This window comes from Pelodiscus sinensis, chromosome 3, assembly GCF_052426305.1.
Source record: "Pelodiscus sinensis isolate ZL-2025 chromosome 3, ASM5242630v1, whole genome shotgun sequence".
In the NCBI taxonomy this organism is placed as follows: domain Eukaryota; kingdom Metazoa; phylum Chordata; order Testudines; family Trionychidae; genus Pelodiscus; species Pelodiscus sinensis.
Window position 1 is genome coordinate 153,043,427 of NC_143054.1, and position 13,189 is coordinate 153,056,615.

Here is a 13,189-nt window from a genome sequence, read left to right on the forward strand (position 1 = left end):
TTGATGCTAAATGAACTGACCATTTTTTAAGACAATAATTCTGGAGGTAACCTTTTTAAAAAGAAACAACTGTATTATAGTGGTGTATTTGTCTTTCTAGACATTATTAGATCTGCTGGAAGTTCTTCTAGCACTACTGCAATAAAAAATAAACGAACTTGTGAAGTCATAACTAGTCTAGAAACATTCCCTCTGGGATGAAAAATATCATAACAAGGTTGCCACTAACCACTAATTTTTTTGGCTAAGTGCAGAAAAAAAGAAGAATGAAAGAAATAGTTCAGGTTGCAGGACTGCAAGAACATTTAGACCTTTTCTGGTTATGGATACTGACACATATATTATTCAAAAAAAATTAATTTGGAAAAGATGTAATTAATAAACCAGCTGGTATATAATAAAACTACACTGTTTGGGGCATTTTAAGTGAAGTGTTTTTAAAGTGTAAACTCTTGGCCTTCTTCTGCTCTCAGATACATTCATGCCGTCCCCATTGCCTTCAAACTTAATCTTCCATGCCTTTGCTCCCTATTCAGAAGACCTACTTAGGGTTGAGTATATTGCCTACTGCGCTGAGTCCTACCAACTTCAGAATAATAAGCTTTATGCCGCAATAGTGTTTGCTGGATTGGGCAGTAGATTTCCCTCCTAGTAACAGGCCTCCATTTCAAGAGAAACACATACAATTGGGAACTTGCCTTCAACAGGAGCTCTGCATGTGGCTCTGAAAGAAAAAAATCGACTCCTTCAAAAGCAGCTATTATTGTTTGTGCACGTTTTAGTAAAAATTCTTAAATGGCTAAATATATATATGCACAGTAAAACAACTTTTTAAAAGTAGAGCAGCTTTTAACAAGCTAATTATTGGAGACATTTTTAAAAAATTGTAAGTACATATTGAATTCTGTTCCATCAAGAAAATAACTCATTTTTAAAAAACTTCCCAATCCTATTTCCTTGGAAGTGGTAAAGGCAGGAAGGCCTAAAGTTCCAAATTCATTGTACTCAACCTAGAGAGCATGAGCCGGTTATCCAAAGCACTTGGGGTCAGATTTTTATGATACCTCAGCAGCAAGCCATCTGTATTGTTTCTCCACAGTGGGGTGGGTTGTTGGGTGCTGAGTGCTTTTGAAAAATCAAGCCACTTCAGTCAAGTGGCTAAGTGGGAAGGGAGGATTTTTTTAAAAATATAGTCACATATTCTACTGCTTAAATGAGGGCTGTTAGGTGCTGAGCTATGGCACTGGAATGAGGGACACAAATTCGGAGAAAGTGAGAAATTACATACAATTAAATACAGCACAACTTCAAGTGAAATACGGGTTTTCTTGAAAGAACAAAATTGTTCAGGTCAGATAAAATACTAATTAACAGAGAGATGAGGGGGCTCAAAAACCGTCACAAGTAAATAAAGGACGAATTCTTCCCAGTCTTCTTCTTTGGAGCTGTATAAGTGAGAAAAATGTGGTGCTGTCTAAAGCAAATATAATCAGTATATTTTTAAAAGCTGCCAAATACATATTTGGCAGGAAGCAGCAGATCTGTGTCTTTACAATTTTTAAAGTGATGTATGGACCCAAGAAATTAAAACAGAAATGAAATGTTATATATACTCTTAAAATTGTGGCACAAACTGCTTTCCCCTACATCATCAATCAAAAAATTAAAACCTAAAGATGACATTCTTATCCTAAACATAAAAAGTTTCTTATTTCCCCACTCCTCATCAACAGAAGTTTAAGCCATAATTGACTCCTTTTTGCTTTTGCTCCCTCCCCCCAATATTATTCCAACACAGGGCATTACACACGTATGCAATATTTTTTTTTTTAAAAAAAGCTTCTTTAAATAAAATCAGAATTACACAATAATTCTTTTACTTACTTCTCTGCCACTGAGCCAGAGCCATTTACATAGGCCTTTGAATACTGTTTGGTAAACAGGGTGTGTATGGTGTAAGAGTGCTTCTATCTTGCTTTCCTTGTAAAAGCAAGGCCTGGTTTCTGTTTTTAGTGCACACTTTGGTTGTGTTAATCCTGTTTTATGTTGTTCACACCTGCTGCTGACTAGCAGCCTGCTGATGGATTGTGGTTTGTGCTGCTCTCAGTGACTCCCCACTAACCAGGCTCTGCAACAAAAAGCTGCTCTGCTCAACTAGAAACAAAGACCTGATTGCTCCTGAACACTTGAAAATGGAAGGGCTGTAAAATATGCCTCATCTTCAATTACTTTTCCACTGTCCACTGTTTAGAAGTAAACATTGGGTTTTAAGTGTATGTGTTTATATTTAGTCCTACAACGAAAAGCTAAAATATATCCGCATACCTAGCCTCTCTAGAAGTTTTTCTGCTAATGAAAATGTTCCTTATAAATGTTGAGAACATAGCATTTTTAAACATTCTCTGTGCAACTCACCCATCAATCCTTTCTGTACAAAAATAAGTAGATTTGTCTTAGTTGAAATATCTCCTATTGTTAAAACATCCTCTGTAAATCTTTATATAAATGAAGTTTTGCTGTTTCTGAGGAACTTCCCTCGGTGCATATACAGAAAATGGCAAGGGCCTGATTCTCAGCTCACTCACATTGGTGTAAATAAATAATTCAATTCAAATCAAATATTTTATCATGGTGTAAAACTATCTTAAGATCGGAATCAGTCTAAAAGAGTCTACGTTGCAATGTCTGGCGCATCAGTTTTACAGAGAACAATTCAACAGGTTTCTCTCTTCCTTCTGAATTCTGGAAATTTCTAAGTATCTCCAGTGATGTATTGCAGGCCCTATATGGCATGTCCTATCTGAGGCACGTCTGGTTGTGCAGAGCAGCAACCCCCACCCTCCCCCCATCCACCCATGGGAGAAGAGGAGGCGGGAGTTGTGGGTGCCCTAGGTATTCTGGCCCCCCGCACTGCTGACCTGGGAGTTCTTCACACCACTAGGAAAACCCAGGGCCCATATGTAGCTGCCAGGAGCCTGGACTGCTGTGCCCCATGCAAACGAGGCCCCACAAATAATCACACCGGCCCGGGTATAAGGAACCTCCACAATATTCGAGCTATATTATATGCCAGGACAGTTATGTATTATAGTATGTAAATCTTTCCCCTGGTTCGCAGTGAAAAGTTAAGAATTCATTAGGAAAAAAAATAAGCTAAACAAGCTTAATGCTTTAACCGCTCTTCTAATTCAGATGCCAAAACTAAGGATGGGAGATCTTTCTTACTTAGCCTTGACATTTCTGCCTTAGAGTTGCTCTGCATCCTTCTTAAACTATCCAAGACTGAGGAGTCTGGCACAACGCCATCACTGCTCTTAAGATACAGAAAATGTGGTAGCAATCTTAGTATTTCCTGGCCACACTCACTTGCCTCCCTTAGGCGACTCTTTACTGGCACAAATGTCACATCCTGGAGACGAACTCTTGCTCTTCGGCTTGGCTTCTCTACCGTTTTCTTTTCCCCAAAATGCTGCCAAGTTATGAGTTTCATGAGGTTCCCCCTTCTTCAGTAATGGGGCCTGATCCAAAGCCCATTGAAAACAATGGGAATCTTTCCCGTTACTTCCATTAACACTGGATCAGGCCACACTGTTGAAAAATAAAGAGGAAGATTTTTAAATGGACAAATAGTAGGTTAGAGTGCAGCTTCCCTTCTCTGCCTTTGACAATTATTCTCAAACTATCCAATGTGATGCAAAAGCATTAGTTATGTTGGTCATATATTTGTATCTGCATTCTGTAATATTCTTATTTAGCAATAACCCAGGCCTGCAACTATGGTGCACTTAAAACCCTCATCATTGTAAGTTTGGGCCCTTATCTCCTAAGAAATTTAATACCTGCTAAAAAGATTTTTAAAAAGCCTCCAATAATACAGTACTTCAGAACCTGGATATGCTTTTTGTGAGACTGTAATGTTGCTTTGAATGATAGCCTATTTCACTTCAGCAGCAGCAGCAATTTACCTATTATATGACATTAGCAATTAACTTTTGTACTGTTGATTCAAAGCTACACAGTGTGTGTGCATGGAGGGAGAGTACGTAAACCCTGCCAAACTCACTACCTGCTGCCTTCAAGCATTGCTTCCATGTATGCCCTCTTCAGGAAAAAGTTAAGACTACTTTATTTTGATTAAAGTGCTTTCCCCAGGCAGGATTTTTTATTTCAGTTTGAATCTTTAAACCATTTCATTTTCAGTGATGCATTTTTATATTTACAGTTGACATCTTCATAGAAGAATGAAACCTTTGAGTTACAGCTCTAAAGCATGAAGGTTGCCTGCAGTAAGTACTTAAATTATTTTACACCCAAATGGAGCCAGTTGTTTTTGGTAAAATTTAATAAACCTTAAACCAATGACCTTTCTTTTCCTGAAAGCTTAGACTTGTGAAAATGAACTTTCCAAAGAAACATATTTTGGCAAGCTAATACCAAACAAAAGGCTATTTAAAGCTGAATGCTTTGTCAATTTATCAGCTTCTGAACATTCTGTTCCTAAATTCCCCACTGTCACTAAATGTATAGAACAGCGGTGCTTTGTTTAATCGAATACTATCGATTTGAGTATGTCACAGTGATCTCATTGAGAGTAATCAATAATAATCCAATATCAATCAATCTACTCATGAACGATCATTTATCAAATCTTGAATACACCACAGTTATTCGCAGACATGAAAGAGAGAAAGGAAGCTAGAAACAATAATAATAGAATTAAAACTACCACCAAAAAAACCAACAACACACAGTGAACTTTGGAAGCATAATAATGTTGCCGTGACACTATGTACATTTCCCAGCCTAAGAAAGAGTATCTTGAAACTTGTCTCCCTTACCAATAGAAGTTTACCCAACACTAAACATTACCTTGCCCACTGTGTGTCTCTACTAATTTAAGCAAACATGTTCCCTCCATGCAATGTCTGTAAATTGATGACAAGTTACATTTTTCCTTGCAAATATGCCAGGTTACCCACTGAGAATTTTGGGATACATTTCCTCTCTGAAATGTGGCCATGCACACTGAGTGAGAGCACTGGTGGGTCACTGTATTAAATGCTTAGCATTAGTTTAAAAAATAGTATTATAGACTGAATTTCAAATTTGCTCTTTTTGAAAGAACCACTGACACAGGACCAATATGTTGCAATACCAAGTAACTGCGTCTTTAAGTTTAGCAGCTGTATCTAATAGGACAGGACAGGATAAAAATACCGAATTTCTCTACGGAATGCATGAAATAGCGGTACCCACTTATCAAAAGAGCTGGTATTGTTGCTGAAGCCTCCTTTCTCAACATATTCACCTGTGATTTTGTCAAGGTAATAAACCCTTCCATTCCTTACAGCCCACTCCACTGGACCCTCCTATTTCATTGAAATGGAAAAAAGGCACAAAGTATCTAAAACATTTACTTTTGCTAATGTAAAAGGGTTGGCATTTTACTTCATTCCCGATAAGCTGGTGCCAGTGGAAGTGATTATTCTTTTCTTATTCAAAGCATATCAGCAGTTTGAAAGCGCTCTCAATCTTATCAGGAGTATGAACAGCACAGTTACTGAAAACAGTTTGTACTGCTCCTCTCTCTTTCTGCCAGGCTATCAGATAAACCCAACTAACTAACTGTATTTACACACACAATCAAACATAAGCTGTGTCTTCCATGCACTGTAGCCTATTCTAGCATGCATAGGTGTTTTGCTTAACATTAGAGTAACAAAAATACCAGCAGTGAATATCCCTGACCAACAGTTTAAGAAAAAATATAAACACATACAGCAATAAATACAATGTAGAAAGAACAGGGAGGGGAGGATAAGAGAAATTGAAAATTAACATTTTTAAAGTAGTAAAACAGTGCAGAGAATCTCCCTCTAAAGACCACTCTGACACTTAAATCTAGCAGCTATTAGTGAAACAGCATACAAATGCTGGGATGAAAAATTATTTGAAAAAATATTTTGGCTAATTATTTACTTTTATTTTATCCTTTTTATGTGTGTATTCTTTTTTTCTTTCTAGTTGCTATCTATAATTGTAGAAAAAAACCAGCAACGATTTGTGAAGAGGCACTAAAAGGCCTTTACCATCTCAGGCTGCAGACAAGATTGAAACCAAGTCTGAAACTTGTGATGTTCTAATCTTAGTTCTTTCTATTGAATTTGTTAAAATACTCACAAAATGCAAATGGAAAGGATTTTTTTAATAAAGCATCTCAAGGAATATTGATATTGTTAGGTAAATACTCCACAAATCTTTTATTACCATTTCTGTTTCAGAAGGGAAATACTTGTAAGATTTTATTGATTGCAAGGCATAAGAAAAATGGCCCCCACATTTTTAGAGACAAATTCTCCTCTCAGAGATGGTAAATCTAGAGTAAATAAATTGAATTCAATGGAGAATGTGGCCCAAGTTACTTTTAAAATGATAGGTACGATGTAGTGATTTGAAGAGTTAAATGTAAAAGGGGATTAGTGTAAGGCACTTTTAAGTTATCGACAGAGAATTCATGGAATTTTATTAGAAATGTGAAGTTTATCCTTCCCTATGAAACAATCTGCTGCTTAAGCTTTTGTCTAGGAATGTATCCTCTCCCCAAATCCACCCACTGACTTCTGCTAAATACCTCTGGCAGAACAAAAAAGGGCAGGCACGTGCCCCACCTGAGCCCATCTCTTGCTTCTGTCTCAACTCCAGGAACTGAATGAGCCATCTCCTAGATTTGTAGGAGAACAAGGAGATTAATTAAGCCAAGTGAACAATGCTGTGTAATTCAGCCAATTGTTCCTTCTCCATCTGACACACCTTAGCCCCATGATTGATGGGACAGGTGTCATTCATACTAATGTAAACCAGTGACAGTGGCAGCACAGATCTTTTAATAACGACCCAGCACCAACTTTACACAATCAGCTCCAGACATAAGAATGATGTGATGCCCAGAAGCCTTTATTCACTTAACAGGGATTCTGGCTTTACCCCTTTTTTGTTCATGGGAACAATTGGTTAAAGACATAGCATTTCATGCCACTTCAAAACTTCTGATCTCTTCCACTAGGTTAATGGCTGCTATGAGAACAAATGCTTTCACTGACAGAAAAACTAATATCATTCAGTAGGGGAAATCTTAAATTCATGGAGCATTAAACAACCATGGTGGAAACAAAAATCTTTTGCGATGCAATTTTTTGAGAATTTCACTAAAAAAATGCTTTGATAATTCCCAATTCTGTGCTTTCAGAATTGTAAATGTCTTGTTTTTAAAATGGCATTTCTGTATTACTTTGCATTTACTTTTACTGGCCACTTGTTTTTGGAGTAAAATGACCAAATTGTTTCACTAATCAATGCCCACCAGCTTTCCAAAATTAATTCCTTTTACAATTATTTTAGCCATGATGCTGGTCAGCTAATTGTAACACAGACTATTTAAGGAAGAAAACAGCAATATACAAGGACAACAGCATTTATCCTCTAAAAAGACTGAACCCTACCGCCAAGTTGAGGAAGGAATTACCAAACATTGAACTGCTTGGGGGGAAAAATGAAATGAAAGCAAATAAAGCGCAACTGTAAAATATAATGGTTCAGTTCTTCTCCTCTGTTGCATTTTCAGTATGTGGAGAATTATTACAAAAAACAGATAACTAAATTGGTGGCTACGCTAGGTTAAGAAGTGTATGATTTCACTATTTTATTAGCTATTGTTTTTCACTAAGATTATACATATGCTTAAAAAGTGTCAGGCATAAGATACCAAAGTAAGTGTTTTCTCCAAGAACATTTCTGTAAACAAAATCAAAAAGGTTGAAGGGGGAGGGGGGATCTAATGGATAAGGGTGAATTTAATAAAAGAAGCCTCTTCTTCTATCTCCCCTCCACACCCAACCCTTCAGATGGAAAGAATAGTGCTCAGGGGTAAGTCAGCATCTTCATTTCATATGGACTTTTTCATTACATTTGCCAGTGTAGATACATCTGCAAGTTTTTAAATGGGATAAAGTATGATTTCCTGCCTTTTTTTTAGGATGCTCGAAATAAGCATCAGCAAATCATCAACATCTTATTCTAACTAGCTACATCCATCAATCTCTGATCACACCTATTAGAATCTCTTTGTAGCCCACACTACATCTTGCGACAGCTTGACCAGTTGTTTAAGTAAGGGTGTGTGATGGAGCAAAACTAAATCGACACATCTGTGATACTTCTGACACCCCTCAGCATGGCTAATATTAATTTGTTTTCTTTGGCTAGGTAAGTGCTGCCAAAACACATTATATATGGTATGCAGTTCCAATCAAAATGATGAAAAGGAGATGTGCAATTTTTTGTTTCACTCAAAGCAACATGAAAAGACAGAGGAATAAGAGATCCAAAGGATTATTACAAAGCAATAGACTAGACTCTAGAGACAAAATATTTTGTTTTAAAGTTTGGCTTCAGAACAAAACTCTTCATCCAGCTATGTCTATCCTACCTTATTTATATTTTAAAAAAAACCTCTGCTGAGATTTTTTTTTTTTTAGATTTTTACTTGAAAAAATGAATATAACTTTCAGTAAAATATACTACCACATGCATAAGTAAAGGTGCACAGTCCTTCACAAAGATATTATGAGCTGATTGATTAGATTGGGGAAAAGGAATCTCTGTTTAATAAACCCGGACATACTAAGTTATTGCAGTACGTTGATGAACCACTCCACAACTGCATGTGTAGTGTCCTGTGTTGCAGGCTGTGTCCCCGAGAAGATACAATATTCATTCTTAATAATTAATTTTTGTTTGTATATTTGTTTGATTAAAATCAAATACAATGTGCATGCAAATTATTTTTGAAGGATATTCTACATAAATGTTGCCGATATATGAAATCCTGTCCTTTGTCTCAAGATCAGATATCAAGCAGAAAAATGTACATTTGTCAATTGGGTAAAGAAGCAATCTCCGCCACCCAATTCTAAAAGTTTTATTTGTAAATAATATATGTAGGACATAATCAGCAGCAGTTTTTTTTATACCAAAAATGTAGAAAAAAATTTAAACAGAAAGTTCAAATGGACTTTCATCCAAATGTGAGTGCTCCAAAATACTGCATCAGATGATACAAATTCAGCTTCATAACACAGAAAGTTAATTAAAAAAAACTTATTCAGAAAAGCAAGACTCCCAATAACACTGATCTACTTGACAGAGCAATAGGGAGGAAAAATACACTTTCTGGTTACAAAGGTAGTAAATACAAAATAATTTAATTACATTTAATACATTATATCAACAAAAATGGGTAAGAGGCTTAAATCTTTCAGAATGTTACGAAAGTGTGAGACATTTTAAGGCGGTCATAACATCAAAAGTTTATCATATCTATTATATCTGAATTATTTTGTAAAGGACTACAGAAATGGAAAAATACTATTACTGCAAGAAATGAAGAGATAACGTTCATGATCCCAGAAAAGCACAATTTCATTTGAAAACAATTATTTGCATTAACTTTTCATTATACTTTTACCTAGCAAAATTTTAAACATTTACCAAAGGGTGATTTCTTTGTATTTATTTTTTACTACTTCTTGCAGGGTGAGGTGGATGTAAAAGAAATTAACATTGATTGTGTATTTTATATGTATTTCTAAAGGCATCATGCTTTATATTAAATAGGACATTTATTTTCTTCTATAAAAAGAAGTATACGTTTAATACAAATATAACCATACATCAGAGGAAGTGTGCTTTTACCACGTCCTTTTTTAATAAAGACCAAAAATTATAGTAATATCACTAAATGTTATTATGTAAATTATTAGGCAGTTCAAGCTATTTATAGAAAAGCACAGCATATTTTATGGAAACAATATTAATATAAAAATTAGAAATGTTAAAATCTAGGAAAAATCTGACATACATAAAATCAGAAGCAAGAACTACATTGTTATTTATTCAGCTAACTGCCTCTTCTAGGGTAAACAAACCAAGGATGAAAGCAACGAATTCTTAGAAAGTGACTTCACAAAGAAAAGTTGAGCGAAATCTTTGCATGTGTTCTGTATATGCACACTACGTGCAATGTATGATTATAGCATGTACAAATGTGATGCAATCTGTTGAATATAGACTGATAATTGATTTTGTTGTAGACAGGTAAATAAATGTACATATACATGTGATTATATCAGGGATGTCTAAAAGTAAAAGAAGATGTACGCGATATATAAGAACATGTAATAAGTGGAACGTCAAGTGGAACGTCACATGAGTATGATAGGAGACAGAGAGGCTAAATATTTCACTGTCAGAGCATGTCGAGAAGTGCAATTCATTTTTCTCTCATGTGCTTTAGGACAATGAGAATTTAATACAAGACTAGTGGATGTAAAAGAGATAAAAACTGAACAAACTGGCCCGGCATAATCACAGATTTCCTCCAGAGAGCTTGCCAGCATGAGGCTCATCTGCACTTGTAACATATCAACATTTTATTGTTTCTTTCTTCCACGAATCTGCTATGAAACAGGATTTCACAGCAATGCTTATCTTAGGACAGAGCTTACTTTCAACTCCAGTGGGGACACAGACCAAGAGTTCTTTCCAAATTTATCATCTCTATCCTGAGCATTATAATGACTGATATAATATCAGCAAAAATCACTAATAATTTGTTTGAAGGCTGCTGAGAAATGTGTTAATAAATTCATTCTTTCTTATTCTTGCAATGGGGCAAAAAGAGCATCCCAAATGTCAAGGGTCACTATCCTTTATAATATTCTGTAAAATGACTTTATCATATTTAATCACACTGGTGAAAAAATAGGATTTAATAGCATATTTTCACTGTATTTTATGTGCTATAGAATACCGGCTTATATAGCTTTAAGAAATGTTGCCATACTGTAGTTGCTGTATACTCTCAGCAAAGTATGGTTCAAGTATTGTTAAATATAATCATAGACAAGTTACCTTCTGTATTTGATGAATAGCACAATGTATTTGAAATTAATTGCAAAAGTAGGGCTTGGCTAATGAGGCAGTCCTTATCTTTTCTCAGCAGTGCAAGCACAAGTATTTTTCTGCTGGCTCAATATTTTCTTTTAAATGCCCAAAGTGCTATTAGCTAAGTTGAAATCTGATTAAAACAACAAAACCAGCACCTGAACTGTCACAACAGTCTAACGCAGCTCCAGGAAGTAAAGGCTAGCCCTACGCTTTGTTGTTGGCATGTGTTTTTGAAAATAATAATTAAATAATTGCTATTGCTTCTCTCTATTGCTTCCACTCCCATTAGCATTTTTGAAAACACTTTGCCAAGAGTGGAGGTGTTCTTTAGTGGAGAATTATAGGTCCAGAGCTTTCTATATGTCTGAGCTTTAGAGAAACAAATCTATAAAAGGTTTAGGGCTTTATATAGGGCTCTTCAAAAAAAAAAAAGGACACCATGCCATGAAAGAAAAAAAAACAGTAGAAAAAATTATCAGCCATTCAAGAGAATTAATGGATATCCACAAGGGCTTTGCTAATAACATGGGTTAATTACCACTGCAACGCACCAGGCTCAGTAAATAAAAGAGCACAACCATAAACACATTAAAATGAGCAACCATCACTAAAAGAGGGGCCAGCCTCAGTAAATGGAAAGCTGTCAAAGAGCCATTTCAAAGCAAGCCCTTTACACTTTCTGCAGGATTTGAAAACTTGCCAAAAAAAAGTCTATGAAAAACAAAAACAAAACTTAAAAAAGAAAAAAAAACAGACACAGGGAGGAAGGCCCTCTTGCTGTCCAAGGAGAGACCATACAAGGAATCTATTCATTCAAACACACTTTGAGGCTTATTTCATAGCAGAAAGGTTGGTTCTACATTTTGTGCTTGGCAGGGGAACTTAGACCTTATTGGTTTGGGACCAGAATGCTAACTGCTTGCTTTATTTTTTAAAAGGGTCAAGATAACACACACCTGTAATATGTGAGGTTCAAACCTCCACGTCAAAGAAAGCAACTGTAGAGTGAAGTCAGTTGTCACTTCCCACTAACTGGTAAAGCAATGTTCTATAAGCCCACCTTTTCTCCACCTTCATAGATTGCTTTTTTTTCCAGATCAAATTATTTGTAACTAAGAGCTATATCAAAATATTTTGATAGGGGAAGAATGAAACTAAGACAAATTCCCTCTCTCATTATATATAAGTAAACATACAAACAATACCAAGATTAGGGCATGATATTGTTTAAAAAATAATATGAAATATATGTACACTGTCATCGCATCAAAGTATTTTTTCTACTGTATGTAACTCCATTATAGGTCCATTTCTTTATCTAAATTTCACTTATCTTATTTGAGTTTTCCTGTCATAATCTGTGCATTTTATTTCTCATACTATAGATCAAATACAAATGCATGCAACATTGTAACAGGAACATTTGTTTCTTTTTCATTAAATTCTTTTGCATATTTTTTGAATGGGGAAAGTAGGGAAGGGGTCGAGGGGTTCAAATTCATGAAACAAATAGAATGAAGCACAAAGGGCAAATGTACACACTGCACAGAAGCTATCTGCAGTCACAAATCTATTCAGTTTTCTATGTTTGGCATTCAGAGATCATGTTTAAATTTACTAAACTAGTTCCTCCCCCTCCTCCCCTTCTTTGGAGTATTTCAATTGCCTTTCCTTCTTCCAACAGCTGTGACAACTGTTAAAACAGTCAGTAAAATTAAGTCAGCTCTATAATCCTGTAGTCAATGTTACATTTTAATCAGAGGTTGAAGGAGATTTCATGTTATGAGCACGATTCATTTAGAATGATTAAACTGACACATATGTCAAAATGAGCAGATATATTTATTGCATCTGTTAGGTTATTAACTATTATTATTAAATATTAGAATTATTGTTACTTTTGTAAAGCAAAAACCAAGGCTGTAAATGGCTGTAAGTGATTGCATTCTTTAACATGCTCTGCCTTAAAAAATCAAAGCATACCTAGCGACGGTCAGGCAGATGTCCCAAAATGTTCTGTCAATTTTTAGCTGGGATCCTCCTCTACGCAATAATTAACTGTAGAAATTATCCACTTCTGGAAATGCTTCATTCACTTATATAGCATTCTCTGTAGGTCCTTATGCATATGGACATGACAGCTTACAGACAAAATGCAATTACTATGAATATTGATAGTTTTGGT

The 13,189-nt window shown here is 35.5% G+C and overlaps 1 protein-coding gene across 8 annotated transcripts in view; it reads right to left on the minus strand.

Moving 5' to 3' along the window:
- The window catches only part of ESRRG (estrogen related receptor gamma), a 540,935-nt gene that overhangs the window by 201,927 nt on the left and 325,819 nt on the right, over window positions 1–13,189 (minus strand). The window contains exon 1 of one of the 8 annotated variants that reach the window (XM_089777451.1): window positions 3,367–3,625. The exons of the other annotated variants lie outside the window; for them this stretch is intronic. The gene's annotated coding sequence lies outside the window, so the exon portion shown is untranslated. Of the gene's footprint in view, window positions 1–3,366; window positions 3,626–13,189 lie in introns of those variants that run through there. 8 annotated transcript variants of the gene reach the window in all.